Below are 13,131 nucleotides of genomic sequence, written 5' to 3'. Positions count from 1 at the left end.
CCCTTGTGGCTGCTGCCGGAACCCCCGTCACTGGATCTCCGGAGGCCAAGGCCCAAAGCCCAATTTCCATACTGCAACGGCCTTGGGGTCACTTTACGCCCGCGCCCAACGGTAATCACCGCTCGCCTGCCCCTAGACCCCATTCTCCAGCATCTGGACGGTTTGCCTCGCCGCCAATCACGATGTGGCAATCGCGCAGCCGTGCAACCACGCAGCAGGCATGTACACTCAGCGAGTTTCTGGCCGCGGCCACGAAGCACATCAGCACGTCGTTGCCGACACCCGGGAAGCGGCCACGTCGCCCCCTCAACTTTGCCCCACGGTGAGGCCATTCCGCGGCTGCCGCCACGCCTGCGGCGCCGCCTCCGACAGTAGAACGGAGGGCCCATGTGTAGATCCTGCGCACCCTAGGGATTGTAGGCACCAACCAGAAGATCACAACCATTGAGATGAAAGCCTACGACGACATGTTCACGGCGCCGGTCCCACTATCTGTGCTCAAGGCCATCGCTGCCCTAGTCGATCGGGAGATCCCAGCATGCTTCACCTCTTCCACGCGTGAGGCCGTCGCTTGCGAGAGCTAGGTCCACCGGTCCACTCATCGTCGACCCCTTGATCATGGATCACGGACTAAATATCGCAGTTTGGAATGTTCGCGACCTTAACTCGCGCGCTCGGCGTAGTGCCATCCGTTCTCTGTTGGGCACTACCGGCGCCTCCATTGTATGCTTACAAGAAACTAAGATGACTTTGATCTACTCGCGCATTGTGCTAGACATCCTTGGCTCCGAGTTCGACAACTACACTTACCTCCCGGCCGATGGCAAATGGGGCGACATCCTCCTCGCCTAAAAGAGAAGAGTTGTCATGATCTCTGATCCCCTGCTCACCCAGAACGCGCTCATGGCCAAGGTGTCCGCGACCTCCGGGACGCCGTGGTGGCCGACGACGGTCTACGGACCCCAGGATGACGCAGACAAAATCCTATTCCTCCAGGAACTGTGTGATATACGTGCGGCCTGCCCCGGCCCATGGATGATATGTGGAGATTTCAATCTCATATACTGCGCTGAGGACAAAAACATGGGTGGCCTGCATCGGCGAATGATGGGAAGATTTCGCTGCTCCATCAGCGACCTTGCCTTGAAGGAGATATAGCCCAACGGCGTTGCTTCACGTGGTCGAATTAGCAATCGCCGCCCACGCTGGTGCACCCTGACCGCGTTCTTTGCACCTCTGATTGGGAAGATGCGCACAGCGAATGTCACCTCCGATGCCTTGCTTCGGTCATGTTAGACCACTGTCCGTTGCTGTTGGATTGATCTCCCATGCTGACGGTGAAGGAAATATGCCCTAGAGGCAATAATAAATTTATTATTTATTTCCTTATTTCATGATAAATGTTTATTATTCATGCTAGAATTGTAATAGCCGGAAACATAATACATGTGTGAATACATAGACAAACACAGTGTCACTAGTATGTCTCTACTTGACTAGCTCATTGATCAAAGATGGTTAAGTTTCCTAACCATAGATATGAGTTGTTATTTGATCAATGGGATCACATCATTAGGAGAATGATGTGATTGACTTGACCCATTCCGTTAGCTTAGCACTTGATTGTTTGTTTACTGCTATTGCTTTCTTCATGACTTATACATGTTCTTATGACTATGAGATTATGCAACTCCCGAATACCGGAGGAACACTTTGTGTGCCACCAAACGTCACAATGTAATTGGGTGATTATAAAGGTTCTCTACAGGTGTCTCTGATGGTACTTGTTGAGTTGGCATAGATCAAGATTAGGATTTATCACTCCGATTGTTGGAGAGGTATCTTTGGGCCCTCTCGGTAATACACATCACTATAAGCCTTGCAAGCATGATAACTAATGAGTTAGTTACGGGATGATGTATTACGGAATGAGTAAAGAGACTTACCATTAAGGAGACTAAACTAGGTATTGGATACCGATGATCGAATCTCGGGCAAGTAACATACCGATGACAAAGAGAACAACGTATAGTGTTATGCGGTTTGACCGATAAAGATCTTCGTAGAATATGTAGGAACCAATATGAGAATCCAGGTTCCGCTATTGGTTATTGACCAAAGACATGTCTCGGTCATGTCTACATAGTTCTCGAACCCGTAGGGTCCGCACGCTTAAAGTTCTGTGACGATCGGTTTTATGAGTTTATATGTTTTGATGTACCGAAGGTAGTTCGGAGTCCCGGATTTGATCACGGACATGACGAGGAGTCTTGAAATGGTCGAGACATAAAGATTGATATATTGGAAGCCTACATTTGGACATCGGAATAGTTCCGGGTGAAATCGGGATTTTACCGGAGTACCGGAGGGGTTACCGGAACCCCCCGGGGACTAATGGGCCTTGTTGGGCCATAAGGGAAAGAGAGAGGGGCCGGCCTAGGGCAGGCAGCATGCCCCCTTCCCCCTGTCCGAAATGGACTAGGAGAAGGGGGGGCGCCCCCCTTTCATTCTCTTTTTCTCCCTGCCTTTCCCCCTCCTAGTAGGAGTAGGAAAGGGAGGAATCCTACTCCTACTAGGAGGAGGATTCGTCCTCCTAGGCGCGCCAACAAGGGCCGGCCGGCCTCCCCCTTTCTCCTTTATATACAGGGGCAGGGGGCACCTCTAGACACCCAAGTTGATCACAAAGATCTCTCCCAGCCGTGTGCGGTGCCCCCCTCCACCATAATCCACCTCGGTCATACTGTAGCGGTGTTTAGGCGAAGCCCTGCTGCGGTAGCTTCATCAACATCGTCACCACGCCGTCGTGCTGACAAAACTCTTCCCCGAGCTCTGCTGGATCGTGAGTTCGCGGGACATCACCGAGTTGAACGTGTGCTGAACGTGACGTTCTTTCGGTACTGAGGATGGGTCGATCGTGAAGACGTACGACTACATCAACCGCGTTGTCATAACACTTCCGCTTAACGGTCTACGAGGGTACGTGGATGACACTCTACCCTCTCGTTGCTATGCATCACCATGATCCTGCGTGTGCGTAGGAAATTTTTGAAATTACTGCGTTCCCCAACAGTGGTATCAGAGCCTGGTTTTATGCGTAGATGTTATATGCACGATTAGAACACAAGTGAGTTGTGGGCGATACAAGTCATACTGCTTACCAGCATGTCATACTTTGGTTCAACGGTATTGTTGGATGAAGCGGCCCGGACAGACATTACGCGTATACTTACGCGAGAATGGTTCTACAGACGTGCTTTGCACATAGGCGGCTGGCGGGTGTCAGTTTCTCCAACTTTATTTGAGCCGAGTGTGGCTACGCCCGGTCCTTTAGAAGGTTAAAACAGCACCAACTTGACGAACTATCGTTGTGGTTTTGATGCGTAGGTAAGAACAGTTCTTGCTCAGCCCATAGCAGCCACGTAAAACTTGCAACAACAAAGTAGAGGACGTCTAACTTGTTTTTGCAGGGCATGTTGTGATGTGATATGGTCAAGACATGATGCTATATTTATTGTATGAGATGATCATGTTTTGTAACGGAGTTATCAGCAACTGGCAGGAGCCATATGGTTGTCGCTTTATTGTATGCAATCCAATCGCCATGTAATTGCTTCACTTTATCACTAAGCGGTAGCGATAGTCGTAGAAGCAATAGTTGGCGAGACGACAATGATGCTACGATGGAGATCAAGGTGTCGCGCCGTGATGATGATCATGACGGTGCTTCGGAGATGGAGATCACAAGCACAAGACGATGATGGCCATATCATGTCACTTATATTGATTGCATGTGATGTTTATCCTTTATGCATCTTATTCTGCTTTGTTTGACGGTAGCATTATAAGATGATCTCTCACTAAATTTCAAGATAAAAGTGTTCTTCCTGAGTATGCACCGTTGCCAAAGTTCGTCGTGCCGAGACACCACGTGATGATCGGGTGTGATAAGCTCTACGTCCATCTACAACGGGTGCAAGCCAGTTTTGCACACGCAGAATACTCGGGTTAAACTTGACGAGCCTAGCATATGCAGATATGGCCTCGGAACACTGAGACCGAAAGGTCGAGCGTGAATCATATAGTAGATATGATCAACATAGTGATGTTCACCATTGAAAACTACTCCATTTCACGTGATGATCGGTTATGGTTTAGTTGATATGGATCACGTGATCACTTCGATGATTAGAGGGATGTCTATCTAAGTGGGAGTTCTTAAGTAATATGATTAATTGAACTTAAATTTATCATGAACTTAGTACCTGATAGTATTTTGCTTATCTATGTTGTTGTAGATAGATGGCCCGTGTTGTTGTTCCGTTGAATTTTAATGCGTTCCTTGAGAAAGCAAAGTTGAAAGATGATGGTAGCAATTACACGGACTAGGTCCGTATCTTGAGGATTATCCTCATTGCTGCACAGAAGAATTACGTCCTGGAAGCACCATTGGGTGCCAGGCCTGTTGTAGATGCTGCTGACAACGTTAAGAACGTTTGGCAGAGTTAAGCTGATGACTACTTGATAGTTCATTGTGCCATGCTTTACGGCTTAGAACCGGGACTTCAACGACGTTTTGAACGTCATGGAGCATATGAGATGTTCCAGGAGTTGAAGTTAATATTTCAAGCAAATGCCCGGACTGAGAGATATGAAGTCTCCAATAAGTTATATAGCTGCAAGATGGAGGAGAATAGTTCTGTCAGTGAGCATATACTCAAAATGTCTGGGTATCATAATCACTTGTCTCAACTGGGAGTTAATCTTCTTGTTGATAGTGTCATTGACAGAGTTCTTCAATCACTGCCACCAAGCTACAAAAGCTTCGTGATGAACTATAATATGCAAGGGATGAATAAGACTATTCCCGAGCTCTTTGCGATGCTAAAGGCTGCCGAGGTAGAAATCAGGAAGGAGCATCAAGTGTTGATGGTCAATAAAACCACCAGTTTCAAGAAAAAGGGCAAATGGAAGAAGAAGGGGAACTTCAAGAAGAACGGCAAACAAGTTGCTGCTCAGGAGAAGAAACCTAAGTCTGGACCTAAGCCTGAGACTGAGTGCTTCTACTGCAAATAGACTGGTCACTGGAAGCGGAATTGCCCCAAGTCTTTGGCGGATAAGAAGGATGGCAAGGTGAACAAAGGTATGTGTGATATACATGTTATTGATGTGTACCTTACCAGAGCTCGCAGTAGCACCTGGGTATTTGATACTGGTTCTGTTGCTAATATTTGCAAATCAAAATAGGGACTATGGATTAAGCGAAGACTGGCTAAGGACGAGGTGACGATGCGCGTGAGAAATGGTTCCAAAGTCGATGTGATCGCCGTCGGCACGCTACCTCTACATCTACCTTCGGGATTAGTTTTAGACCTAAATAATTGTTATTTGGTGCCAGCGTTAAGCATGAACATTATATCTGGATCTTGTTTGATGCGAGATGGTTATTCATTTAAATCTGAGACTAATGGTTGTTCTATTTATATGAGTAATATCTTTTATGGTCATGCACCCTTAAAGAGTGGTCTATTCTTGTGAATCTCGATAGTAGTGATACACATATTCATAATATTGAAGCCAAAAGATGCAGAGTTGATAATGATAGTGCAACTTATGTGTGGCACTGCCGTTTGGGTCATATTGGTATAAAGCGCATGAAGAAACTCCATACTGATGGACTTTTGGAATCACTTGATTATGAATCACTTGGTACTTGCGAACCATGCCTTATGGGCAAGATGACTAAAATGCCGTTCTCCGCAACTATGGAGCGAGCAACAGATTTGTTGGAAATCATACATATTGATGTAGGTGGTCCGATGAATATTGAGGCTCGCGGCGGGTATCGTTATTTTCTCACCTTCACAGATGATTTGAGCAGATATGGGTATATCTACCTAATGAAACATAAGTCTGGAACATTTGAAAATTTCAAAGAATTTCAGAGTGAAGTGGAAAATCATCGTAACAAGAAAAAAAGTTTCTACGATCTGATCGTGGAGGAGAATATTTGAGTTACGAGTTTGGCCTACATTTGAAACAATGCGGAATAGTTTCGCAACTCACGCCAGCCGGAACACCACAGCGTAATGGTGTGTCGAACGTCGTAATCGTACTTTACTAGATATGGTGCGATATATGATGTCTCTTACTGATTTACCGCTATCGTTTTGGGGTTATGCTTTAGAGACGGCTGCATTCACGTTAAATAGGGCACCAGCAAAATCCGTTGAGACGACGCCTTATGAACTATGGTTTGGCAGGACACCAAAGTTGTCGTTTCTTAAAGTTTGGGGATGCAATGCTTATGTGAAAAAGCTTCAACCTGATAAGCTCAAACCCAAATCGGAGAAATGTGTCTTCATAGGATACCCAAAGGAAACTATTGGGTCCACCTTCCATCATAGATCCGAAGGCAAGATATTCGTTGCTAAGAATGGATCCTTTCTAGAGAAGGAGTTTCTCTCGAAAGAAGTGAGTGGGAGGAAAGTAGAACTTGATGAGGTAATTGTACCTGCTCCCTTATTGCAAAGTAGTTCATCACAGAAACCGGTTCCTGTGACATCTACACCAATTAGTGAGGAAGCTAATGATGATGATCATGAAACTTCAGATCAAGTTACTACCAAACCTCATAGGTCAACCAGAGCAAGATCCGCACCAGAGTGGTACGGTAATCTAGTTCTGGAGGTCGTGTTACTTGACCATGACGAACCTACGAACTATGAGGAAGTGATGATGAGCCCAGATTCCGCAAAATGGCTTGAGGCCATGAAATCTGAGATGGGATCCATGTATGAGAACAAAGTGTGGACTTTGGTTGACTTGCCTGATGATCGACAAGCCATCGAGAACAAATGGATCTTCAAGAAGAAGACAGACACTGACGGTAATGTTACTGTCTACAAAGCTCGACTTGTTGCAAAAGGTTTTCAACAAGTTCAAGGAGTTGACTACGATGAGACCTTCTCACCCGTAGCGATGCTTAAGTCCCTCTGAATCATGTTAGCAATTGCCGCATTTTATGATTATGAAATTTGGCAAATGGATGTAAAGACTGCATTCCTGAATGGATTGCTGGAAGAAGAGTTGTATATGATGCAACCTGAAGGTTTTATCGATCCAAAGGGAGCTAACAAAGTATGCAAGCTCCAGCGATCCATTTGTGGACTGGTGCAAGCCTCTCGAAGTTGGAATAAACATTTTGATAGTGCGATCAAAGCATATGGTTTTATACAGACTTTTGGAGAAGCATGTATTTACAAGAAAGTGAGTGGGAGCTCTGTAGCATTTATAATATTATATGTGGATGACATATTATTGATTGGAAATGATATAGAATTTCTGGACAGCATAAAAGGATACTTAAATAAAAGTTTTTCAATGAAAGACCTCGGTGAAGCTGCTTATATATTGGGCATCAAGATCTATAGAGATAGATCAAGACACTTAATTGGACTTTCACAAAGCACATACCTTGATAAAGTTTTGAAGAAGTTCAAAATGGATCAAGCAAAGAAAGGGTTCTTGCCTGTGTTACAAGGTGTGAAGTTGAGTAAGACTCAATGCCCGACCACTGCAGAAGATAGAGAGAAAATGAAAAGTGTCCCCTATGCTTCAGCCATAGGCTCTATCATGTATGCAATGCTGTGTACCAGACCTTATGTGTGCCTTGCTATTAGCCTAGCAGGGAGGTACCAAAGTAATCCAGGAGTGGATCACTGGACAGCGGTCAAGAATATCCTGAAGTACCTGAAAAGGACCAAGGATATGTTTCTCGTTTATGGAGGTGACAAAGAGCTCAGCGTAAATGGTTACGTTGATGCAAGCTCTGACACTGATCTGGACAATTCTAAACCGCAAACCGGATACGTGTTTATATTAAACGGTGGAGCTATCAGTTGAAGCAGTTCTAAACAGAGCGTCGTGGCGGGATCTACATGTGAAGCGGAGTACATTGCTGCTTCGGAAGTAGCGAATGAAGGAGTCTGGATGAAGGAGTTCATATCCGATCTAGGTGTCATACCTAGTGCATCGGGTCCAATGAAAATCTTCTGTGACAATACTGGTGCAATTGCCTTGGCAAAAGAATCCATATTTCACAAAAGAACCAAGCACATCAAGAGACGCTTCAACTCCATCCAGGATCAAGTCCAGGTGGGAGACATAGAGATTTGCAAGATACATGCGGATCTAAATGTTGCAGACCCGTTGACTAAGCCTCTTCCACGAGGAAAACATGATCAACACCAAGGCTCCATGGGTGTTAAACTCATTACTGTGTAATCTAGATTATTGACTCTAGTGCAAGTGGGAGACTGAAGGAAATATGCCCTAGAGGCAATAATAAAGTTATTATTTATTTCCTTATTTCATGATAAATGATTATTATTCATGCTAGAATTGTATTAACTGGAAACATAATACATGTGCGAATACATAGACAAACATAGTGTCACTAGTATGCCTCTACTTGACTAGCTCATTGATCAAAGATGGTTAAGTTTCCTAACCATAGACATGAGTTGTTATTTGATCAATGGGATCACACCATTAGGAGAATGATGTGATTGACTTGACCTATTCCGTTAGCTTAGCACTTGATCGTTTGTTTACTGCTATTGCTTTCTTCATGACTTATACATGTTCTTATGACTATGAGATTATGCAACTCCCGAATACCGGAGGAACACTTTGTGTGCTACCAAACGTCACAACGTAACTGGGTGATTATAAAGGTGCTCTACAGGTGTCTCTGATAGTACTTGTTGAGTTGGCATGGATCAAGATTAGGATTTGTCACTCCGATTGTCGGAGAGGTATCTCTGGGCCCTCTCGGTAATACACATCACAATAAGCCTTGCAAGCATGATAACTAATGAGTTAGTTACGGGATGATGTATTACGGAATGAGTAAAGAGACTTACCGGTAACAAGACTGAACTAGGTATTGGATACCGACGATCGAATCTCGGGAAGGTAACATACCGATGACAAAGAGAACAATATATAGTGTTATGCGGTTTGATCGATAAAGATCTTCGTAGAATATGTAGGAACCAATATGAGCATCTTGGTTCCGCTATTGGTTATTGACCAGAGACGTGTCTCCGACATGTCTACATAGTTCTCGAACCCATAGGGTCCGCACGCTTAAAGTTCTGTGACGATCGGTTTTATGAGTTTAGATATTTTGATGTACCGAAGGTAGTTCAGAGTCCCGGATTTTATCACGGACATGACGAGGAGTCTCGAAATGGTCAAGACATAAATATTGATATATTGGAAGCCTACATTTGGACATCGGAATAGTTCTGGATGAAATCGGGATTTTACCAGAGTACCGGAGGGGTTACCGGAACCCCAGGGGACTAATGGGCCTTGTTGAGCCATAAGGGAAAGAGAGAGGGGCCGGCCTAGGGCAGGCAGCGCGCCCCCTTCCCTCTGTCCGAATTGGACTAGGAGAAGGGGGGCGGCACCCCCCCCCCTTTCCTTCTCTTTCTCTCCCTGCCTTTCCCCCTCCTAGTAGGAGTAGGAAAGGGAGGAATCCTACTGCTACTAGGAGGGGGATTCCTCCTCCTAGGCGCGCCAACAAGGGCCGGCCGGCCTTCCCCTTGCTCCTTTATATACAGGGGCAGGGGGCACCTTTAGACACACAAGTTGATCACAAAGATCTCTCCCAGCCGTGTGCGGTGCCCCCCTCCACCATAATCCACCTCGGTCATACTGTAGCGGTGTTTAGGCGAAGCCCTGCTGCGGTAGCTTCATCAACATCGTCACCACGCCGTCGTGCTGACAAAACTCTTCCCCGATCTCTACTGGATCGTGAGTTCGCGGGACGTCACCGAGTTAAACGTGTGTTGAACATGTGCTAAACGCAGAGGTGCCGTACGTCCGGTACTGAGGATCGGTCGATCATGAAGACGTACGACTACATCAACCGCGTTGTCATAACGCTTCCGCTTAATGGTCTACAAGGGTACGTGGAAGACACTCTCCCCTCTTGTTGCTATGCATCACCATGATCCTGCATGTGCGTAGGAAATTTTTGAAATTAATACGTTCCCCAACAGACGGCCCACAAACGCTTCCACTTCGAGGACTACTGGCTTCTGCTGGACGGCTTGCACGACACCGTTGCCGCGTCTTGGAGCTCGGTGCACGATGACGACCCCTTCCGACGGCTGGTCAAGCGCCTTCAAGCTACTGCTTGCTGCCTCTCGAGTTGGAGTGACAAGTCCACAGAGAATGTTTGGGAGAAGCTTTCCATATCCCGCGAGCTGATCTTGTGCTTCGACAAGGCGCGTGAGGACCGGGTGCTCTCGCCACCGAAGGAGTGGCTATGCAAGCAGCTCAAGCTCGCCTACCTCGGCATGGCATCCATGGAACGCACGATCGCTAGACAACGTGCCCGCATCGCGACTCTCAAGGACGGCGACGCCAACATGAGCTTCTTCCACCGGCAATGCTCCTACCGACGGTAGAAGAACCGCGTGTAGAGCCTTGCCGTGGACGGGTAGGTGCTCACGGATCACGAGGAGATGGCCAACTCAGCGTTCTCGCATTTTGATGGCTTGCTGGGCACCGCCATTGACCGGTAGCACACCCTGGACCTTTCCCAGCTCATTGAACCCGGCGACCTCGCATGCCTTGACGCACCTTTCAGCCTGGAGGAGATATGGGAGGCGGTCAAACGCATGCCGGCGCGCAAAGCGCCCAGACTGGATGGCTTCACCACGGAGTTTTTGCGCGCTTGTTGGAGCATCATCCGGCAGGACATCTAGGACGTTTTCAAGCTGCTCTACGCACTGCGAGGGCATGGGTTCAGCAAGCTTAACCAAGCATTGCTAACCTTGCTTCCCAAACGCGCGGATGCCCACAAGCTCGGCGACTATCGACCGATCTGCCTGATCACATAGTGGCCAAGATCTTCGCGAAGGTCCTGTCATTGCACCTTGCTCCCAAGCTTGACACCCTTGTCAATCGCAACCAAAACGCGTTCATCGCCGGACGTAGCCTCCACGACAACTTCATTCTAGTCCGGCTATCCCTCAAGCTGCTGCATCAACTTAGCGCGCAGGACCATGCTCAAACTCGACCTCACACGCGCCTTCGACTCCATCTCCTGGCCCTTCCTTTTCGAGGTGCTGCGCCAGTATGGGTTTGGAGATCGATTCCGGGAGTGGCTGGCCATCCTTTTGTCCACGGCGAGCACTCGAGTCATGCTCAACGGAGTTCCCGGCCCACCGATCTGGCATCGCCAAGGACTGAGACAAGGCGACTCTACCTCCCCACAACTCTTCATGCTGGCGGTGGACACACTTGGGAGGCTGATGCGCCGCGCCCTCCAGACTGGCATCCTCTAGCAGCTTCACCCCCGACGCGCCATCCCGGCGATCTCTCTCTACGCCTACGATGTGATGCTCTTTTGCCACGCCACTACCGAGGAGATATCCGTTGTCAAAGGCATCCTGGACGTGTTTGGCACGACTTCTGGGCTCCGGGTGAATTACACCAAGAGTTCTGCCACGGTTCTTCACGGCGGTGATTCTGATGCGGGGTTGTTAGAGCTGCTTGGATGCCCCGTCGTGGCCCTGCCGGTCACTTATCTGGGCATCCCGCTCACCACCCGCCGCCCCTCCGTGGCCCAGATACAACCCCTTGTCGACGCAATGGCGGGTCGGCTCCCTACCTGGAAGGCGTGGCTGATGAACAAGGCCGGACGGCTGGCGCTCGTCAAGTCGGTGCTCAGCGCGATTCCGATTCATCAACTGCTCACGTTCGCGCCACCAAAGAAAATCCTGAAGCAACTAGAGAAGATTCAGCGTGGTTTTCTTTGGGCCGGCCGCGTGGACACCCACGGTGGACACTACCACGTGAATTGGCGCCGGGTCTGCCGCCCGCTCGAATATGGAAGCCTAGGTGTCCGAGATCTTGAGCGCACCGGGCTCTCGCTCCGGCTGCGTTGGCTATGGCTTGCGCGCACGGACACAGATTGCGCATGGCAGGGGATGGACCTGCAATTTACTTCAGAGGAGCGCTCACTCTTTCACACTTCCACGGCCATGGACATCGGGGACGCACGACCGCCCTCTTCTGGGAGGATCGCTGGCTCGGTGGCCAATTCGTCCGCGAGCTCGCGCCCATGCTCTTTCAGTGCATCCCCAAGCATCGCCGGAAGTCGAGAACGGTGGCGGAGGCCATGACCGGCAACAGCTGGGCACGCGACATCCATGGACTGCTCGGCCTTCCCGAGATTTTACAGTAACTGAAGCTTTGGCACTTAGTGCAGCATGTCTAGCTATCCAACGAGCCGGACAAGTTGCTCTGGAGTTGGACCACCAATGGTGCATACACCGCTCAGTCTTGTTACCGGGCAACCTTCCATGGAGCGATGGGCTGCCACTCCTGGAAGCTCATATGGAGGAGCTGGGCACCGCCAAAAGTGAAAATTTTCCATTGGCTGGCATGTCAAGATCGCTGCTGGACCGTGGAGTGACTCGCACGTCGTGGCCTGCAGCACCACCCGCGGTGCCTTCTGTGCGACCAAGAACCGGAGAAGATCAGGCACTTAATGCTCACATGCCCATTCACTAGGCAGACATGGCATGAGGTCCTATCTTGGTTGCGCTTGCCGGCGCCGGCGCCCGAGCAAGACGACTCGCTCATGGACTGGTGGCTGCGCGCGAAGGAATCCACACCGCCAGCGCTCCGCAAGGCGCTGAAATCCGTGGCGCTTTTGGTGCCATGGATGATTTGGAAGCATAGGAACGCGTGCGTTTTTGACCATGTGAGCCCATCGTTCAAGGAGCTTGTCGACATGATCAAGGACGAGGCCCGATGTTGGGCAAAGGCCGAGGCTCAAGGGCTCAGGGTCGTTTTGCCATCATCCTGGGATGTCCACAGAGCCCCTGATGGCTGTGTAAATCTGCCTCCTAGGAGGATGTAAATTCCCTCTCTTTCCAATGCAATGAAACGCAAAGGCCATTTGCATTTTCTCGAAAAACCTGAAATGTGAGAGGATAATGGTCATACAAGGTTATACCATGATTCCTCTGATCACAAAATGTTTCGGAAGAGAATGCCCAGCAAAAACTTTGCCACAGAATTGATTCACAAGTTCTGAAAAGCGCT

This window comes from Triticum dicoccoides, chromosome 6A, assembly GCF_002162155.2.
Source record: "Triticum dicoccoides isolate Atlit2015 ecotype Zavitan chromosome 6A, WEW_v2.0, whole genome shotgun sequence".
NCBI classification, from domain to species: domain Eukaryota; kingdom Viridiplantae; phylum Streptophyta; class Magnoliopsida; order Poales; family Poaceae; genus Triticum; species Triticum dicoccoides.
Note: the sequence above shows the minus strand (reverse complement) of the source record.